Source organism: Pantherophis guttatus, chromosome 2, assembly GCF_059756535.1.
Source record: "Pantherophis guttatus breed Tessera chromosome 2, ASM5975653v1, whole genome shotgun sequence".
Taxonomy (NCBI): Eukaryota; Metazoa; Chordata; class Lepidosauria; order Squamata; family Colubridae; genus Pantherophis; species Pantherophis guttatus.
The window spans coordinates 46,338,189-46,360,909 of NC_142064.1; the positions used below are offsets into that span (position 1 = coordinate 46,338,189).

General features: G+C 37.9%; 1 long non-coding RNA gene across 2 annotated transcripts in view; it reads left to right on the forward strand.

Annotated features, from left to right (window-relative positions):
- The window catches only part of LOC117679097 (uncharacterized), a 110,141-nt gene that overhangs the window by 61,385 nt on the left and 26,035 nt on the right, over positions 1-22,721 (forward strand). The window contains exon 3 of one of the 2 annotated variants that reach the window (XR_004595271.3): positions 12,387-12,452. The exons of the other annotated variant lie outside the window; for it this stretch is intronic. This is a non-coding gene — a long non-coding RNA (uncharacterized LOC117679097). The remainder of the gene's footprint in view (positions 1-12,386; positions 12,453-22,721) is intronic. 2 annotated transcript variants of the gene reach the window in all.

The following is a 22,721-nucleotide window of genomic DNA, read 5'->3' on the forward strand; positions in this document are numbered from 1 at the left end:
TTTTACCAGTGAAAAAGAGCACTGAAGGTAGATTTTACAGCTATTTTGGTTCCTGGTGTATTGCTGAAAGAGGGAATCAATTTAAAAAGTCCCCTTTAAAAATTAACTGTAGCTTTTGCTTATTGCACAGCTAACTTCTGTCACACTTCAGACTCTCAAAAGGACATTATTACCAAGGTTTAGGAAATATCCAAATATGCTCAAATGTAATTCAGAGATCAATTAATGAATTAAATGACAGGTGATTAATCAACTGAAATTATTTAATCAGTTCACAACTCTAAGATAATAATAAGAAATAGTATATTCTCTTACAGTCCCCAGGTTTTCCCATGAGTGCCTTCATTTAAGTTGGAAAGTATTTATAGGACTTTAATAAGGTATTAAATCATGCCTGTAAACCTCAAATGAGCATTTTGAAGCAGGATCAATTTGTAAGGTTGTATATTTTTAAGAGGGAGGGCAATCATCTATAGTTAGCTTCCTTATGACCTATCTGTTTTGTTATGATTATAAAAAAAAAACTGATTTATGCTAACCATGATGGTTAAAGTTTGGCTTGGTCAACATCTACCTGCTAGTTTAAACAATTCCAAATCTGTCTGAGATCCTTGTAAATTAGACCAAACTGTAATGTGTGCAAATAAAAGCAATGTTAATGGTCTGTCTACAGGAATATATCTATGCATAGACAGGTGACAGAGTACAATTAAAATGGCAGCATCTTCTTTTGATATATAGTAAATTCAGTCCCTGTTGGTGACATGTTAGCACAAATGTTGACAGGTTGTATGGGGTAAGGTCTTTCCATTAAAGGAACAGAAGATAGCCCCCTTCTTTTGCTAGACACCTCTGCTTCTGATCAAGGATAGGGTAGGATGGGACTTCCAGGTAAATCAAGAGTAGGAAGTCTCCATCCGCCTTCCCTACCCCCACAGACTGGTTTTTGACAAATGCCTAAATCAACCATTCTAGCCATTGGTCAAAAACCCATGTCCCTCTATAATGAGAGCTATTGATGGATGTTTTGCCCACAGTTCATGAAATCCTGGCTCTTCTCCCAAATCTTAGGACAAATTGATGGTTTGTTGTTCATATGAAAAGTTTGCCTTACACATGTCTGTTTCCTTTTTAAAATTTAGGTACCCAGAGTTATCTAGAGCTGAGTTTAACAGCCTGTAAATTGTATTAAATAAATAAATAAAATCCACCCATCACAACCCTTCACCTTTTCCCTCAGTAAATTGCTAGAAGGGTTTCATTCTCCAGTCTCACTGCAGAGTAGAGGGTAGAAAATAAAGATGAGCTATGAAGACTGAGCAAATCTGTGATGGCCTAAAATAGAAGCAGCATGCTGTCCTTTGAAAGAAAAGTTTCCTCACAGGATTGGTCATTGTCTTTTGTCCTATAATTTCTATGTATACTGTCTAAAGGCTTCCTACCTAGGTGTTGTGGTCTGTTGGCCACCAGCCCCTCTAACAGTTGAATCGGAGGAGGAGGCGTGGGAGTCAGGGTCAGCATCAGGGCAACTTGGGATTTCTGAGGGGGAAGAGGGAATGGAGCTGGCAGAGAGAGAGAGAGAGACATGCAGAGCCTGGGCCATCCATCAGCCCTCAGATGGAGAGTCAACAGCCCCCAGGTCTGGAGGTGGTTGATGAAGAAGAGGAGGAACAGCTGGATCCAGTGCCTCACATGCGGCTGCGCAGAAGACAGAGAAGAGTAGAGCAATGGAAAGCTGTGGGCTGATCCTGGGGAAGGAAGAGCCACTGCTGCTAGTGAGGCCCCACCTTACTTCTGGGGATAAAAGGCAAGGGCCAGAGATGAATAGGTGTGGCAGAAAACTATTCATCTTCCAGGCCGGATGGTCTTGTTAGCCTGTGAGAGAAACTTTTTGCTGGGGCTGCCGGCGCTCCTAATAGAGGAAACTTTTGAGTTCACATCAGAGGGTTCATCTGTTTGGGGAGTGGGGTCAGAAGACTATGTATCTTTCTAGATGTGATGTACTCTATTGTGGTTTGATGTTTTGATAAGAAAATACTTGGCTGATGGGTTGCTGGATGAATAGCACTAATAGAGTCACTGCTGTTTGCACTAGCTTGAGCTAATGTTTTAGAACACTCTGGCATTCTCATGACTCTGCCCATTGCCAAGAGTTTGATCCTGACTGGCTCAAAATTGACTCAGCCTTGCATTCTTCCGAGATCAGTAAAATAAGGAGCCATATTGTTGGGGCAATAGGCTAACTCTGTAAACTGGTTAGAGAGCACTCTAAAGCATTATGAAGTCTATGTGCTACTGCTATTATCTATCCATTAATGTTGAGTTAATGTCACTATTCTCTTGAGCTGAACCAGCAGGAGAATGGGAAAATGGTGCATTCAGCAACATCTAATATATCTTCTATGCTTATGTTTTGTATTTTCACAGCATAGTGATAATGTTCCTGGTGCAAGCTGAGTATAGAATTGTTCTGCTCAAACTAACGTATGTACTGAAGTACAATAATTGTCCCTTGTGATTAGCTGTGGATGAAAAAAAGATTATCAATTCTTGGACATCTAAAAATATTACTTAAGAGCTCATTATTTTTGATTTTAAATTATCTCATTTAATATAAATTAAATTGTTACTTGGAATATTTTAGATTGACATGATAACTTGATTACTCCCACCACTTAACTGGATTTCATCATAATTTTTGTAGTTGCTTGATGGGTAATCTAATAATTTCAGCCTTGAGAACACTGGGGGCCTACAATTCAGTTTTAAGTAATCCATGATTTGTAAGGCTGTTAAATTAGATAATAAGGAAACAATACATGCAGTACAATTGCCATTATTAAGACTATTTGCTATTAACAATTACAATTTAAGATATGCTCTTATATCCTAAACAGCAGTATACATCCCCTTTTATGGACACACCTAGCATGTGTATAAAATCTTCTAGTCAAGAAATGAGAAAGAATGAACCCATCCCAAAATATGAAGCAGGATTTTGTAATCTACCTCCTGGAATAACAACTAGATGTATTCCCTAGAACCCCTTAAATTATCAGAAATTTCTTCCAGTTGGCAGTAAGGCTTGTGTTATTCAGAGAATGCATTGTTTTGTTTCAGTAAAGGAAAACAAGAAAGATAGAAGCTACAATTGGCTGTAAACTACTAAGAAGAGTCATAGGTTTAATGCAACAAAAAATAAGTACAAGAGCAAGCTTGGTGTAGTGGTTAAGGTGTTGGGCTAGAAACCAAGAGACTGTGAATTAATAGTCTCACTTTAGGCATAAAAAAACCAACTGGTGACTTTGGGCCAGTCACACTCACACAGTTCAACTCACCTCACACCTTGTTGTGGGAAAATAGGAGGAGAAAGAAGAAGAATATTGGCATGTTTGAATGAATTGTATACGAAAAAGGGCAGGGTTAGGATTAAAATTTAAAAAAATGTTGCAAGCATTTATAGCATTATACATTTATTGTCAGATGTAAATGCCTTATTCTCTAATGTGTAAATAGTGTACAGACAGGGTATCAGGGGTTAACTTATTCTTCACTTCTTAATGTATTCATAATTCACCACTCCCACATATAGCTCCACCCATTGTATATATAAGGAGCTACCTACACCCTTTTGCTTGCTTCTATCTGTGAATATTCAGTGAATATAGAATGCCTAATGTAAATAAAAGAATATATTGTTAAATCTTTAACTCTTGCTAATCTTATTGAGTCTGATCCTGAAAATATTGCAACAAACTGGTAGCAGAGGATGGTTAATTGACTCAATAAAAAAGCTTTAAAATGTCTAAGAAAGACAGGCCCAACACCAGGGCCTACAGCAAAGAAATGGAAACGGAACAAGAAATAATCAACGAATCCACGAATGCAATTTCGAGAGAATCCGAAGAATACACCACTGAAGACGAAGAAATAATTGATGACCAGGAGGAAATCGAAATAGAAAATAACGAACTCAGGTCAGAGATATTAAAACTGTTAAAAAGCCAGAAGAATGATGAAAGCCTCATCGCGAACCTCCAAGATATGCTGAAAAACAGCGGAGCAGCGAGAGAGAAAAACATCACCAATGAAAAACCTAAAGATCCAAAAATAGTGAGTAATATGACTGCGGAGAAAATCATTACAAAGAAGAAAAACGATGATCCCGCGCAAAAATTTGAATGGCGGCCATCTTGGTTTCAACCGGCCTCCAAGATGAACGAAGCAGAACCAATCAGCAAGCTCAATTCAAAATTTCTGGCGCGAAAAATGTTATCAGACAACGAAAATGAAAAGGAAGATTCAAACACCTCAGAAGAATCAGAACCAGAAAGTGAGGAAGATCCAACAAAACACCAAATAAAATCAGCGATGAAAACGCTCTTTGCTGCATTTGGGCCAAAACTGAAAATTACTAAAAAGATACCAAAAAAGCGAGCGAGCAAGCCAATGCCTCAAGACCTGCCCGCTCCCATCCTGACTACTAGAGCGCTGACGCCGGAACCCAGAGAGCCCTGCCGATACCGCCCTACGCCGCAGACCGAAGCAAGCACCAACGCTCCCAATAGAAGAGGAAGAACAGCCACCGTCGCCAGAACCCCCAAAGTCGAACCAGAGACCGACTCATCTGAAAAAGAGCAGAGCGAGCGGGCCGCAGTGAGGAGAACCTTCCACGACGACGCCGAAGAAGAAATGAGCAACGCGCATGCGCGAAACTACGCTGACGATCCGGGAAGACATGAACAGGAGAGAAGATCATGCAGACTCGTAGCGAGCATCCCCACGCCGTTTTGCAATTTTCTGCATTTACGAGACCACGGACTACCTCAGGTTGTAAGTAATGGACCCAATAATATCGGAAATTTACCCAGTGACTTCCCAAAACTAAGGGTTGATGGTATTAATTTACAAGAATGGTATCAACAGCTCCAGGTTGTCTTTATGAAGGAAAACTTACTGTTTTTTATCACTAGTCCCCCAAAAAGACCTTGGACACTAAAAATAGATTGTTTACACCATAGAGCTTTTTTCTTAATAATATCTAGTGTGTCTCCTGCAATGTATCACAGCATTAAGCCAAATTTGACTGTTTCAGAAATTATTCAATGCATGTTTAATTTGTTTCACAGTGACAGTGTAGCTACTACCACAAGGATATCTAAAGACTTCTTTTCATCTAGGATAAAACCAGGGGTTTCCATAAGTGAACATTTAATATCTTTGAACAAAATAAGAGCTGAACTGCATTTGAGGGGGGAGGTGATTTCAGACCAAACAATGAAAAGTGTTATTATCAACTCACTTGATCCATCATGGGACAATTTTATGTCACATTTAGACACAATCAATCTAGGGTATTTATCCATAGAAAGTCTATCTAACAAATTGATAACAGAAGATAATTCTAGAAGGAATCGTTCTAACAATCACACAGAACATAAATCATATAGGAAAGTAGCTTTCCAAGAAAAATATAGTGGAACATTTAAATGTCATAATTGTGGATCCAGGGAACACAATAGAAGAGATTGCCCAAAATTCTTAAGAGAAAGATATAGATCAGAATACAGAAACAAATACGATTATAGACAGCCTTCTATAGAAAGACATAGATATAGGAGCCCACCAAATCACAGAGAGAATAGAGGGGGCAGAGACAATTCAAAGGATAGAAAGTCTGGTTCACTGAATGGATTAAATAAACAAGACAACACTAACACACAACAAAGTGAGAACAATAATTGGCTTATTGATTCTGGAGCAACTAATCACACCACTAATAACAAAAGTATATTGTCTTCATTTGCAGAAGACAAATTTGTAATTAAGGTAGCTAACCAAGAAAAGGTTCAAGTATTAGGTAGAGGAAATGTAACCTTGCCTGGTTTAGGAAAAATAGAGGGGGTATTACTAATACCTGAAATACCTCATAACATATTAAGTGCCATAAAACTAAGCAGAGATTCTGACATTAACATTGTCTTTTCAAAAGGAAAGGCAACTTTGGAAAGGAATAAAATAAATGTAGGCACTGTGGTGACTAAAGGAGGACTACCTTATCTAATAACAAAAGAAAAATGGTTACATAACATTGATTCAAATATGGAAGATTGTATTGAAATAGATGATGAGAATGTTAGCAACAGTGACAATGATGAATGTAAAATATCTCATGATCACACAGATGCACACAACGATAAGAAGCCAAAGATAGGTAAACCAATTCATGATGAGTGTGCTCACATATTGCATAGGAAGTTAGGACATGCCAGTTTTCCTGTAGTGCAAAAAATGACTGAACACGCAGAAGGTGTTAAAATAAAAAATTGTGAAAATTATCTGGAATGCTCAGTATGTAAATCTACAAAACTAAAAACTAGTCCCAGGCCAAGAAAATCTACCAGATCAACTAACAAAATTTTTGATTTAGTACACATGGACTTAGTTGGTCCATTAACTCCATCAATCACTTATAGGAAACGTTACTTCCTGACAATAGTGGACGATTATAGCCGCTATGGATTTGTTTACACATTAAAACACAAAGATGAAACATTTCAAAAATTTAAAGAATTTTACAAACGCATAGAAACACAACACAACATCAAAATAAAACAAATTATGACAGACAGAGGATGCGAATTCATGTCTAAAGAATTCTCACAATGGTTAAAAGACAAAGGAATGTTACATTACACATCTAGTCCATTTTCTCCGTTCCAAAACGGGATTGCAGAGAGAAAAAATTCCACATTACAAACCATGATTAGATGCACATTGGAAGATGCTGGCTTAAGCAAACAATTCTGGTCAGAAGCCTTACATTATTCAAATTACACACAAAATAGAACATGGTCCAGCATTGTAAATAAGACACCATATGAAGTGATGTATAATAGAAAACCAAAATTAGCACACATGCATATATTTGGAGTCACAGCAGACGTACACATACCTAAACAATTAAGAAGAAAGGGAGAAAATGTGTCCAGGAGACTCAGATTTATGGGATATGAGACTGGCACTAAAGGATACAGATTCATTGATAGTAACAACAAATTTATAGTCTCCAGAACAGCTGTGTTCCATGAACAAGCTAACTGGTCTAAATTACATCTTAATGAGATATTCCCAAATAAACATGAAGATACAAAATCTCATGAGAAAGGGACTATAGAAAAGCAAAATATCAACAAATATAAAAACAAAACCAAAACTTGGACAAATAGCCAACTCAAAATAAAGACAGACACACTAACAAAAAAGGAAGCAAGATATTTGCATGATAACGATAGTAAACCCGAGAAAATCATTAGAAACACCAGAAATCAAATGCCAAATAAATACAAGGATTATGTAATGCACATGAATGGTGAACCAACAACACCCAATACATACGAGGAAGTGTTAAAACTTCCTCACGAAGAAAAGGAAAAATGGGAATTAGCAATGAAGAAAGAGATGGAAAGTTTACAAGGACTAAATGTATTTACACCTGCAACTGCACCTAAAGATAAGACAATTATTGGTACCAGATGGATATATAAAATTAAGAATTTAGAGGGAGGAAATACTCTATACAAAGCTAGATTAGTTGCACAGGGTTATGCACAGAAATATCCGGAGGACTATACTGACACGTATTCCCCCACTGTAAGAACAGAGAGTGTCAAAACAGCTCTAGTGGTAGCATCAGCACTCAATCTTGATGTATTCCAATATGACATACAGACTGCGTACCTACACGCAGAATTAGATAAAGAAATATACGTGAGAGCACCTCATAGTCAATACACAAACAGAAATGAGACTTGGTTGTTAAACAAGAGTTTATACGGGCTAAAACAATCTGGTAAACGGTGGTATGATTGTTTAGTAAAAGTACTTAAGACCATGGACTTCAACGCTACCACTGCTGATAATTGTTTCTTTGTCAAGAGGGGTGATGATTACATTGAATTTGTATTAATTTATGTGGATGACATTTTATACATAGGAAAACATAAAGAAAGAAGAGAAACTTTTGTAACTAAACTAAATGAGCATTTCTCATTGAAATCTTTAGGCAAGGTAAACAAATACCTTGGTGTCCAAATTAATAAGACAAAAGGGGGATTCAAACTTACCCAGAGAGATAAGATCATAGATCTTTTAAATAAATGCAACTTAAACAATGCCAAATCTTGTGATACCCCTATGCAAACTGACTTTCTAAGAAATTCTGATGAATCTTCTCCCGAGTTCAAGGACAATACATTCTATAGATCAATCATAGGTTCACTCCTTTACATATCTAATTGGACTAGACCAGATATCGCTTTACCACTCAATTTATTATCTAGGCATGTCAGCAAACCAACAATGTACCACTGGGAAGCTGTTAAAAGAATTTTAAGATATTTAAAAGGTACTCTAGACTTTTGTTTAATGTTAGAGCCTAATGATATTAAAGAACCAAAGCTTACGTGTTACGCAGATGCAGATTGGGCTGGAGACACCTCATGCAGAAAAAGCACATCTGGTTATGTATTTCTCTTAAATGACTGTCCAGTTTACTGGTACACTGGTAAACAAGATCTAGTGGCTACTTCAACAACAGAAGCGGAATATGTTTGTTTATCCAAGGCCGCAAATAACCTTGTATGGTTTAATGATTTAATTTCAAATGTCTGGAAAAAACCTGCTCTGCCTTTTGTTATGCATGAAGACAATAAAGCAGCCATTGAAATATCTAGATCTGATGCCATTGGACAAAGGTCCAGACATATAGACATAAAGTTTAAACATGTGAGACAATTATCTCAGGATGGATTTATTAAAGCAGTGCATTGCGACACTTCAGAACAATTAGCTGATATATTGACAAAGCCTTTACCTTCTAAACAGCATAAATACTTAACCTCTAAGTTGTATGTTTTGTATTGTCCTGAATCTGAATGTAACTGGTGTTGTATAACGAATCGGCATTTAGAGGGGGATTTGTCAGATGTAAATGCCTTATTCTCTAATGTGTAAATAGTGTACAGACAGGGTATCAGGGGTTAACTTATTCTTCACTTCTTAATGTATTCATAATTCACCACTCCCACATATAGCTCCACCCATTGTATATATAAGGAGCTACCTACACCCTTTTGCTTGCTTCTATCTGTGAATATTCAGTGAATATAGAATGCCTAATGTAAATAAAAGAATATATTGTTAAATCTTTAACTCTTGCTAATCTTATTGAGTCTGATCCTGAAAATATTGCAACATTTATGAAATAGGATAAGAATAGAACTAATACAAAGCAAAGAACAGTAGTGAAAATGCCACAAGTGGCTAAGCATTTAAAATCAAACAACCAAAATTAAGCCAAAACAAGACAATCAAATATTCAAATAATGGAATCAGAGCAGAGGTGGGTTTCAGCAGGTTCTGACCAGTTCTGGAGAACCGGTAGCGGAAATTTTGAGTAGTTTGGAGAACTGGTAGTAAAAATTCTGACTGGCCCCACCCACATCTATTCCTTGCCTCCCAAGTCCCAGCTGATAAGGGAGGAAATGGGGATTTTGCAGTATTCTTCTCCTGGAGTGGGGAGGGAATGGAGATTTTTCAGTATCCTTCTCCTGGAGTGGGATAGGAATGGAGATTTTACAGTATCCTTCCCCTGCCACGCCCACCAACACAAACCACACACACCAAGCCATGCCATGCCCACCAAGCCACACCCACAGAACTGGTAGTAAAAAATTTTGAAACCCACCTCTGAATCAGAGATCAAATGAACTGACAGTGGAGAACTGCCGGTTATTATCACATAGTTGCATTCATTGGATTGGAAGAAACAGAAGGAGCTAAGGTGCTTTGCAATACCGGAATGAATTTAACGTTAGGATTTCTATGCTGACTTGAGTATTCTTAGCTTGAGACGGAGGCTAAAAACATCAGAAATGCATTCCTATTTCTCACACACTGTGTAAAAGAATGAAAATTTCCTCTCCCCCAAGAAAGAAATCATGTAGAAATCATGTAAAACCTTGTATACAGGGCATGACATAATGTAACATTTGCAACTTTGTCACTGAAAGCTTAAGCAGAGGTGCTCTATAGCAGGGGTCTCCAACCTTGGCAACTTTATGACTTGTAGACTTCAACTCCCAGAATTCCTCAGCCAGCATGCGCTCTGTAGACCTTTCTGACAGATTCTATATCACATCAGCAATCTTTAACAAGAGTAAAAAAAGCGCCCTTGGGGGGAGAGTTGTTAATTTATTTATGCAGTCGTTTATTATAAACATTTGCCTACTGCCCATCACAAAAATTCAAGTGGTTTGCAACAACAAAATGTATTAACAAACAGCAGGATTAAAACAACTCTTAAGCATAAACATCTTAAACATCCATATCATTCATGAACTTAAAAATATATGGCAATAGCACTTAGACTTATATACCACTTCACAGTGCTTTACAGCCCTGTCTAAGCAGTTTTACAGAGTCAACATATTGCCCCAACAATCTGGGTCCTCATTTTACCGACATCGGAAGGATGGAAGGCTGAGTCAACTTTCAGCCTGGTGTTATGCCCCAGCTATGGAACCCAAGAAATGTAGCACACACAAAACTCCGAACAACTCCATTTTACTACAAACACAGTTTTTTTCAAATGTAGGTTATTACTAAAAATGTCCTTAACAGCCTGTCAGAAATTCCAAAGATTAGATAAAGGCTTACAAGAGTTGGCAATTAGCCCAGAAACCAGGTTTGCAAGGAAAATTCACTCTCAAATGCTCAACGAACGACCGGACGAACACACGTTGTTTCCTGCAATGTTTGCCAGCTGTGTGCAAACTTAAATAGGCTAAGGGAGTGGCCAATTAGCCCCAAGCCTTACTCTCAAGGAGACCTCCTCCTGAGTAACCAGTCCTGCCTTTTGGCAGTTCTGTGTGCTCGTGCATTGAGAAGAGACTCCTCCACTTCGCTCTCTTCACTTGAAGGAGCCTCTGGAGGATCTGAAGGCCCTGGCTGAATATCTGCCTCTGGCACCACATCTTCTTCAGCCTCCTCGCTGTCTGACTCGAGCACCAGCTGCAAAGGCTGCTGGCGCGACACCACACCTGCCTCCTCCTCGTCAGGATCAGCCACAATCCACTCAGGCCGCTGGCGGGCCACAACACCTGGTGAGATTCGAACTGCCAAATTTCAGGCAGCCTGCAGTCAGCAGAAGCAGCCTACAATACTGCATTCTAACCACTGAGCCACCACCCAACCCAACCAATACCAACACTAGAAACCCCCCCCCCCAAGTCCAATAGAACTATTTGTTAATGTGTTTACAAAAAGCCACCAGAGTCAAACTAATTGAATGTTTGGGGTAAACTTTTCTACATTGTCAGGATCCTTACAGAAAAGTTTTCCTCTGAGCCTCCATCCCTTAAGCATTCACTTCCAGGAGGGTCACACAGGATGGATAGATTTGGACCAGTTAGGTTTATATGACAGCAATCTATGGTATTTTTCAGACTATAAAACACACCTTCCCCTCCCCAAAAGAGGATGAAAATCTGGGTGTGTCTTATACTCCAAATGTAGCCCCGCCCAGCCTTGCAAATGGAGCTTTCAGAGGCTGAAAGAAGCCTCTAAAAGAAGCTTCAGAAAAAAAGCCTCTGAAAGGTGTTTATCTAAAATAATATGTCAAGAAACAAAAGAAGAATCAGTAAAGCTTCTAACCAAACTATGCTAACAAATCTGGAGAATGACACAATAACCAACAGATTGGAAGAGGTTAATCTACATACCAATACCAAAGAAAGGAGATTGAACAGATTACAGCTAGCCCTTCAGAAAAAAAACCTCTGAAAGAAGCTTCAAAAAAAAAAAAGCCTCCAAACAGAGCTTCAGAAAAAAAGCCTTTTTTTCTGAAGCTCTGTTTCGGAGGCTTTCAGAAGCAGAATTTTTTTTTCCCCTGAAACAGAGTTTCAGAAGTTTCAGAGGCAGAAAAAAAAGCAAGGCGCAGAATTCACAACCAACGAACCTGTTGCTAAAATTCACTTCTGAGAACAGCTGATTGGAGGTATTCCGGGAGGCCGATCCACCCACCAATCAGCTTTTTCCTTATTTTCCTCCCCAAAAACTAAGGTGCGTCTTATACTCCGGTGCATCTTATATTCTGAAAAATATGGTAGTTGCACAATAAGCTTATGAGCCACTGTCACAAGGGCAGTAGATATTAGACAGGATCTTCTTTGCTATATTCATTTTTTATTTTGAAAGTCTCAACTCAGCGAGCTGCTAGTAAGTATATGCTGCCAGTTTCCACAGTGCTGATTTACCTCAGAGAATTAGCCCATAAACATAATAGCCCCTTTGTCTTCATTATTTCCCTTCCCTGTTGCTTTCAGCCACCATCTAGAAGACACTGGGAGATCCATTTGCACATCTCTAATGCCATGTCTCTGACCCTGAATGTGAGTATTAAGCTAAAATCAATACCTGCAAATATTCTTGAATATCCTAAGCTTCCTGCTAGTGTTTCTCCCTTCCGTCCCCTCCCTCCATCATCTACACACCAATTCCATAGATTTACGTAATCATTAATCATCTTGACAAATAAGAGTGTGGTCACCCGCATTCTTCCTGCTGGGTCCCCGAGGCAGTAGCAAATTGACCAAGCTTATTCAACAACCATAAAGAATAAGCTGCAGTCTCCCACAGCAGGAGAGGAACAATTGAATAGTTTCTACATATAAAATATTTTTAGAAGTGACTTGCATGGAAGTTCATGATGGGAGAAGTGAGAGCTAAAAGCAAACAAAGTACCTACAATAGATTAAAATTACAAGAGGAATAACAACATGTTTTTAGGTAGACAATATGAGTGGTGAAATGTAAAATTTGTTACTATCGGTTCAGTGGGCATGGCTTGGTGGGGAAGGGTAATGTGACTGGGTGGGTGTGGCCAACATTTTTTTTTACTTTTTTTAAAGTATTTTTTTACAACTTATTCGGGTGAATATGTTGTAAAAAATTCTTTTAAAAGGTTAAAAAATGGCTCAGAGCCTTTTTTTTTACTTTTAAAAGCATTTTTTACAACAGTGTTGTGACCCCGACTCCCGAGCCTGACCTAACAGAGGAAGAGGACTCAGAAGGTGATGGGGAAGAACTGACAAGGCCTCCCTCTCCAGGACCCTCCTTTCTGGCAATGCCTCAGGTTACATCCGAAGGCCAGGAGAAACAGCCTGGGATGTGCCAGGAGGAAGGCATATCGGAGCACCAATTGATAGGGAGCGAGGAGGATGAACCCTGGCTTGATCCCAGGCAGCATTGGAGGGAGAAGCGTGTGCAGCAACGGAAGAGGCATGGGAGGGCCAGAGATTGAGCTGAGTCACGGAGCCACACCCCACCAGGAATAAAAGTGGGTGGGATTGCTCTTCAGGCTTTGTGACGGACGAAGTTAAACCCTGCAAGTCACATCGTGATCTCTGAAATTCGGCTTGGATATATTTTGGACTGAACATTGACTAAACTCTTGTCTCATGGATAATTTGTTGCTCCTGGAATAGACTGAAGATAAGTCCTCTTCTGCTTTATGGGAGTGAAAATGGTCTTGGCAGGCATTCGGCAGTTTGCTGCCAAAACCTTGATCTGCCAAGAATTCTAATTTGTTTACCTAATAAAATATTGGCAGGCATGCTTGGTATTACGTTTGCCTGTGTGAGGAGGGGGGACAGAACAAACCTATTCGCCTGAATAGGTTGTAAAAAAAATGCCTTTAAAAGGTAAAAAAGGCTCTGACGATCACAGCTGTGGCAATCATCAGAGCCTTTTTTTTACCATTTAAAAGCAGGAAGTAAAAGCTGGGTGATTTGGACAGACATTTATCTGAAATGGTATAGGGTCTCCTGCTTGAGCAGGGCATTGGACTAGAAGATCTCCAAGGTCCCTTCCAACTCTGTTTATTCTGTCATTCTAATGACCTCAGACTGACTCGGGCTGGTCTGATGCACTGCCAGAATCCAAAATAAGATTTAGAAAGCACCACATCATTCCTTCCTTCATTTCTTGCATGGAAATGCACAACCAGCTTTAAACCTTTTGACTTTGTAACTCATCTGAATAATTCTTTTTTAGATTAGACACTTGTGAAGGAATGAAGCCATGTAATTTCATCTGAAGAGATGCAAGAGCTTTCAAAGTCCATATAGTTTTTAATTCTGACTTTTCTTTAACTTTTGCAAAGAGAGGTATCTGTCATTTTACTTTTGGGAAATGAAATTCAATTTTAAAAAAATTAGTAACCCCATAAAATACTCTATTTCTAATACTAAAAGGCCAATTCATTCAGCTTTTTTCCCCCCTGCATTTTGCCAGAAGAAGGAAAACTCATTTCCTTAAAATATGTATGCAATACTTTGCAGTCATTTCACTACCAAACTAGGTAATATCATCTAGGTAACATCATTCAGTGCAGTGAGTGAATTCTGTCTGTCTGTTAAATCTAGATTGTCATAGAGCTAAAAAAAAATCCATCAGCTGCTTCAAACAAAAAAAAAATCCTTTCCCAGATCTGGAATATTAATCACAGAGAAGGTAGGTAGCAGGATCCCTAAAACATTTCAAGATATTGATGCTACAAACAAACATTGATATATGCTGAATTGTTAAACCATTTCCTTTCATACATTTATGAACACAAACTGAGGGACATGGAATATGCAGTACAATACAGTGAGCCATGTGTAGATCTGTACATTGGGGAAACAAAACAACCACTTCATAAACACATGGCACAACATAGGAAAACAAACCCATAAGGATTACATTCAGCAGTCCATTCAGCAGTGCATTTAAAAGACAAAGGCCACTCTTTTGAAGAGAAGCAAAGTTCACATCTGGGACAGAGAGGACTGCTGATTTGAAAGAGGGGTCAAAGAGGTCATCTATGTCAAAATTGAATACCCCACTCTCAACAGAGGGGGAGGGATACTACATTATTTATCTCCAGTCTATAACACAGTCCTTTCAACATTTTCAAGAAGATTCCACATCCATTTGCACCACTCAGGTGACCCTGATGACACAGATAAACCTCCAGATGGCCTTAATGACTCGCTAAAAGAATGCAAATGACCAGCTGTCTGCAAGGATTATAAATCCTTCCATTCCCCACCATCCAGTCAGCGCTGAAGAAGCTTCTTGAATGAAAAGTGAAATGTCTTTAAAAACAAACAAACAAACCACAAAGTTTTGTTGCCTCTTGAAAAAAAGCACCTTTTATTTATTTATTTATTTTATTTGTTCAACTTGTATGCTGCCTTTCTCCGAAGACTCACCTTTTGGGACAACCATGACCTGCATGATTCAGTCTCCATAGACATTTCTACTTTATTTGCTTTTATTGCTGACTGCTTTTCAGACCTGCTGAAATATTTGTTTTAGTTTTGCTTTTAAGGTATTTTGTTGCTGTAGAAATACTTTGTTTTCTTTAAATAAAATGGAGATCTAAAACAAGAAACAAAAGAAGTAAATTGTAAGATAAGAAACAGTAATGAACAAAAGATGATGGAAAGTTGCTGGTAGGAAATTACAATTTATGTTTTTTCTGCAAAAGTGAATGCATACGTACAAGTTGCTGTTTATATATCCATTTATTCTACTTATTTTAAAAAATTCCTTTTTATGACTCTGTAATCCAGGGGTGTCAAACTCAAGGCCCGTGGGGTGGATCTGGCCCATGGGATGCTTAAATGTGGCCCATGGGGCCACCCTGGAAACAGGAAAGGACTGGCCCATGGTGCCTCTGCCAGCGAAAACAGAGCTTGTGAGGACCAACCACACATGCCATATCCCAAGCTCTATTTTCACTGACAGAGGACAGCAGGATGCTATTGTGGCTGAAAATGGAGCCTGGGAGGGCCATCCGTGGTCCTTCTGAGTCCGTTTACACTGGCAGAGGGTAGCAGGAAGCCATTGCAGCTGAAAATGGAGCTCGGGAGCCCGTTTTCACTGGCAAAGCATTCGGGACATCACAGGCACCCCCTGACATGAGTGATCTCAAGCTGGCCTTGCCCAACCACTTCGTTCCCCGAGGTCAAACACAACCCTGGTGTCAGGGTTGTCAGGGTTGATGTCAACGAAATCAAGTTTGACACCTCAGTTGTAATCCCTTAATTTGGGATAGAGTTGGACTGACTGAATGGAGCTGAGCTTTTACTAGCCAGATGCTTTCCTAAGGCAAGATGGAGTTCACAGATAGTTTTTCTTTGAAGACTAGGAGAGAAATATCTGTCTGTCTACAATCGAACCCTCAACCTTCTGAATGGGAGGTGAGCATCTTCACCCCTACGCCACCACACACTCCAATATATTCTACTTGTTATATTTAGTCATTATGTGTGCTTGTTTACAGATTCAAAATAACAAAATAGTATGTATGAATTTTATCTAGAATTTACATCATTAGAAATAATTGAATTAGAAACCCAGAATAAATATTAACTATATAATTAAGATACTCTGAACATTTCTTCCTGATTAATGACCACTTGGCCTGTGATTAAATCTTACTTTTATTCTCCCACACCAATAATTACTATCTGCAAAAATAAGTTACATTTAAAAGGGCATGTTATGTAATAGTTGATGGAATGAACTAAGTGGGGACAGGAAAATCATGCTATAACTATGATTATGAGTATTGGTTCTATGTTTTATGAACAGTGACACCTGCAGGATCTTTCACCTTTGCAATGCCACACTGCTGCTTTCATCATGACCCCTCCCTCCAGAAGCCATTCATCCTGGTACCAGACGCAAGAATGCAAATTTTTCACAGATGAAAAATAAAAAAAAGTAATAGATTGTCTGTAAAATACATTCTTCTACTCCATTGACATAATAGGTTCCTTTGTGCCGTTAAAGACTTATTTATTGCAGGCTGCCTCAATCACCAGAATAACACCAGAAGGCTTAGACAATAGGGTTTCCAAAGAGAAAAATAAGAATAATTAAAGTAAGCAAGAGCCAAGGAAGCAATCATGCGTACAGCACTCTGCAGAAAGAGCAAACCAAATTCAATCACATGGTGCTCCCACTATTCTAAAAAGGCCCTATTCTTGTGAGTAATAATAGTACCATAATGCATTTTCAGTGTATTTTGAAATGATTTCTTGGAAGCCATTATTTAAAAACATAGTTGACATCCAACCAGCATATTTTGCAGGGATATTTTGAGGATAGATTCTTCAAGTAACTCTTCAGAATCTCTCAAGCAAGTATGTTTTCATATTCCAGCATTGGACGAAAGAATAGAACTCTTCAAAGGCAGTGAAGCCTACTCCGGAATTGTTTGAAGTTGAATACCAGGGGGAGAATATCTTCATCCCTGAGTGAATGTTGAATAGGTACAAATAGTGCAATAACAAAAACATATTCATAAACATTTATTTTTAATGGCATCTACTTCAGGAGAAGCAAACATAGGAGATATGGGGAGTATGGAGTATGGAGTGCCTTATTGTTTGTGTATCACAGGTGTTTCTTAATTTATGACCACAACTGAACCTGAAAATTCCTGTTGTAAAGTGAGAAGGTTGTTAAGTGAGTTTTGCTTCATTTTATGACCTTTTTTGTCACAGTTGTTAAATCACTGCAGTTCTTAAGTTAGTAAGATGGTTGTTAAGTGAATCTGGCTTCCCCATTGCTTGTCAGAAGATTGCAAAAGGCAATCACATGTCCCCAGGATACTGCAACCATCATAAAGATGAGTCAGTTGCCAAGCATCTGAATTTTGACCATAAGGATGCTGCAATGGTCATAAGTGTGAAAAATGGTCATAAGTCACTTTTTCAGTGCCATTGTAACTTTGAATAGTCATTAAATGAACTGTTGTAAGTCAAAGACTACCTGTAGTAATAAATTCAGAAGTATTCTTTTATAAAATCAGAACATTTTCTTCCTACTTTCCTTTAAAGACCAGTGTTCCATTGTGACTATTTATATTAATTTGTCATATATTGCTAACAGAAAGTCCGTACAAATGTTGCCAAAATAAAATATTCATTCCAATTCCTGTAGGTCCTTTACATACTTGAAATGAAATCCACCTTTCTGAGACATAACATTTTGATATATTGGAACAGTTACGCTTACATGATAGACAGCTAAATAATTTTTTATCATAAAACAAATCAAGTTGTTCATAGATTAAATTTGTGTGTTCTGTTTTTATATTAAGGTATGAAATTTAAGAAGTTTTGCCTATTTTTCTGTGTCTGTCACTGAGAGCTTGCTCTTTAGCCCAGCGGGGGGAAAACATAATGAAAAATGTGTGTGGGGGGGGGGAATGTAAGCTGACAGGCTAAGAAGCTCAAAAAGTTGCAACTAGCAACAATTGAGTCATAATATTTATTTTGTAATACTGATCATTCTGTATTTGTTCCTGGGGCATTGAGTTACAGAACTGAATCAAACAGGCAACTGATTTTATTTTCAATACCTGAAAGCAGAAAACTAGCTTAATTGAGATCCCTTGTAATGCACAAACACTCTTTTTCAACATGTCACCACTAAGTTCCTCCTTACTATCTGTGCTTGAAGCACGTGTCTCATTCTTTCTAATTGTAGGGCCAGCCCTAAATAATTATATGCTCCTAGAAATAATAACAGTGATCCTATGGCTTCACTGTTATAAGGTTTAAAACATGGGTCACAAAGAAATCTATAGTTTCTAGCTTGAATAAAATATTCCCTTAGTTAATCAAACATCTGTGGCTGTTGAATGTGCAAACAGGCTACAAAAGCTTTCCAGATGTTGTGGGATAGTTAGAGGAAACTAGAAATACTTCATTCCTGTTCAGATCACTCATAGGCTATCAATCAGAATGAGAGCACCTCACATTTACACTAATGGAAACAAATCCAGAATGCTAACTACACAATATGTATTTAATGCATTATGTAATTCATCCTTAAAATATGCAAAGTCATTTCTTCTGTGTCTGGATAACTTCCACATTCTGTTCAAAGACTGGCATATCTCTTAATGTCCCTGTGAGTGATAGTTTTGCTCAACAGTCAACTGAGCTTCTCAAAGCTACTAGTTGCTTTTGTTTCTCCTAAGCCTCCTGCTCTTTTCCCATTAAAAATAGATGATATTATTTTCCACTTTGAAAGTGTCATCTACTAATATGGTCTATTATCAGAGGAGACCAGCAAGTTGCCCTTCATCTCAGGGGGCAAAATATTGTGAATAGCATTTTCTGTATGAGGTTCCTTATGATAAATGGTGATATACTGTTAATAAATAAATAACATAAATAAATAATAGATACAAATATAGTTTCCTTTAGGCTAAAATGTTTAGATGCTCACAATAAGAATCTGCCTGGCAAGAGCTGGAATTTAAGATTGATTCATTCATTCATTTATTCATTCTAGATCCATCAGTTTTTTCCCAATTTGAAACAATGTGCTTTTTGTTATTGCTTATACCTTGATTAGCAATGATTACAAATGAATCATTTCAGCCAATTATGTTGTAATTGCTTGCTTAATTGTGTTTTAAATATCTGAATCATTTTCTGTTATGTTTTCAGTGTTTTTCGGTGACTTGTCACCACTTTGCCTATTTATTCCAATAAATATTTATGTGATAATGGTATAAAAGAACTCAGCTTTCAAGCTAGTTAAATTAGGAAGGAAGAGAGAGGGAAGTGAACTAGCAAGAAGTATGTGATTTACTGTAAATTAAAAATTGACACAAGGTATCACAAATATTAAAAAGTGGGTTTAATAGATATTATAATTAACCAAAACTCAACATTAAGAAAACTAAGATCATGGCATCCGGCCCTCTCAATTCCTGGCAAATAGATGGGGAAGAAATGGAGGTAGTGACATTTTATTTTCCTGCATTCCAAGATCACTGCAGATGGGGACTGCAGCCAAGAAATTAAAAGACGTCTGCTCCTGCGGAGGAAAGCTATGACAAATCTAGATAGCTTACTAAAAAGCAGAGACATAACCCTGCCAACAAAAGTGTCTATAGTGAAGACTATGGTTTTCCCAGTTGCAATGTATGTCTGTGAAAGTTGGACCGTAAGAAAGGCTGAGCGCCAAAGAATTGAAGCCTTTGAACTATGGTGCTGGAGAAGAATCCTGCAAGTCCCTTGGACTGCAAGGTGATCAAACCAATCAGTCCTAGAGGAGATCAACCCTGACTACTCTTTAGAAGGCCAGATCCTGAGGATGAAACTCAAATACTTTGGCCACCTTTGAGAAGGAAGGACTCACTGGAGAAGAGCCTAATGCTGGGAAAGATTGAGAGCAAAAGACGGGGATGACAGAGAATGAGGTGGCTGGATGTAGTCACTGAAGCAGTAGGCGTGAGTTTAAATGGACTCCAGAGGATGATAGAGGACAGGAAGGCCTGGGGGCATGTTGCCCATGGTTGGTCACGACTTCACAACTAACAACAACATAATTAACCATTGTTTTTATTCTCTTTTATCAGAACTACTTGTTGATACTACATTCCAAAAATAGATAGATGTTTAAGTTTCTACAGTGGTCTTACTGTCTATATGGATTCTAAACTTAATATATTTTATCTTGGGTCTTGGCTTTGGCATTACCAGTTAAATAAATGTAGAACTTCTGCTTTCTGAATTAGGTACCAGATTATTGTGCCCATTATTAGGGGAAGCTTGAAATCAACAAACCAGATTAAAGTCTTTCTCAGAGAGGTCAGAACTTCATAGGAAACTTCTTTATATGTTACAGTTCTGTTGATATTTCTTTTATAGCTAATGGCAAAGGCAAATCTCAGAAGTCTTTAAGTTTCATGGATGGTTTCATATACATTGTCTTTGCAATCAGAACTCTAGTGGGGAAAATTTCATTAGAGGGACATTATAAATATAGGTTAAGGTTCTCTAATCTTTTGAGTGTGGAAATAAATATAATTTTGCACATACCAAATGAAATGTTATAGCACTTGGATAAAAAGGAAACTGTACATTATCTAGCAGCAATTCCATTTTTGAATTCCACCATATTATAAGGCAATGAATAAAATTCAGGTTTTGCAGTGAAATTTTGTATATAATCAAAAAGATATTGCACGGTACATCAACAATTTAAAACCTTAAATAAGTATCCCAGAGATGGGTTGCTGAATGTCATTTTTGATACTTCATGGAAATTAGGAAACTCTCTGCAGTTTCTTTCTTTAATCTATTTGCAAAAGTCTATGGCCAAATAAAGATTGATTTGATCTGATTACAAAAGAACAGAAGTTTCATTACCTTCATTTAATTTGCTTTGAGTCCTTAAGATGGAGCCTATACTAAAGATCCTACACTACACTGGAGCCACTTTAAATCTAAATTCCATTTTAAAATACAAAACAATGTAGATAAAGGAAAGAAAAAAGATACGCCCAAACAATCATTACTGCACTATAAATTACTAACACTGATGAACATTTGATTGCAACAACCTAATTATTTATTAGCAGTTATGTTCTCTAGAATGGTACACCTGCTGTATTCACTTACTTTGAAATGCTCACTCCACAACCTATGCTGTTTTTTCTCATAGATAGAAATGCTATGTCTTCCTATAGATTTTGTATAAATATTATTAAACAGATTGAATAGATTGAATATATTCAACCATAAAATTGATTTTAATTGCCAATGAATGGGGATATTCATTGCAGTTTAGAATAGATTAGATAAAGAGTTATTACTAGTTATGGTCATAAACCTTAATAAATGTATTTAAACTAGTTCTGCATCTGAAACATATCATATCATTCTAATGGGATAGGTGCCGGATGCGGTGGGTTCTATTTACCTTTACTACTGGTTCGCATCATGCCCTCTGCCAGAAAAAATGGAGCATGTGGTCTTCCCGGGCTCCATTTTCACTGGCAGAGTGCTCGGGCCACCACAGAGACCCCTGACACGTGTGACATCAAGCTGGCCATGCCCACCCTGGCCACACCCACACAAGCCCCCAGGGTCAAATGATGCAGCCCTGATGCAGCCTTCAATGAAATTGAGTTTGACACCCCTAGTATAAGGTCTCCTGTTCAAGCACGGAGTTGGACTAGAAGACCTCCAAGTTCTCTTCCAACACTGTTATTCTATGCACTCTGTTCTAATTTCTCTCATAGTATAATATCAGCAATATGTTGTCCAATATGTTTAAGTTCTCTAGTGAGTAATCATTCGCATATATGAAGCATCAATTGCAAATCATCAATGGCTTTGCTGGAAATCTATCAAACAGAGATCAAGCAGCTGTTTATTGTTTAAAACCACTAGATATTGATTGAATGTGTTGTACTTCCTGCAAGGAACGAGACATTAATTAAGAATAACACCCACTTCCTTGGATCAGAAGAGAGAAAGAAATGTCAGAGCAAGAAAGCTTTGTAAAAGATTTACTTAAATAAAATTCACAGTTGGTTTAGAGTTTGCTTGAAACTATAAATAATGCCATATTGTTGAAATACTAGCTATATTTTCTTAGGATTTAAAAAAAGAAAGGAAACTTCAAATTGCCTTGTGTCTTTTAATTAAAGATGGAAAATTACAGATTTACAACCTTGTAGTTTACTTACAGTGATTTTTAAAACAGAAACACTATTTTTTTTTCAAGCTCAGAAGAAGGCTGAAAAAAGTCAGACATGAGTAAGAGGAAACAGCTGTATTTGCATTCATGCACCG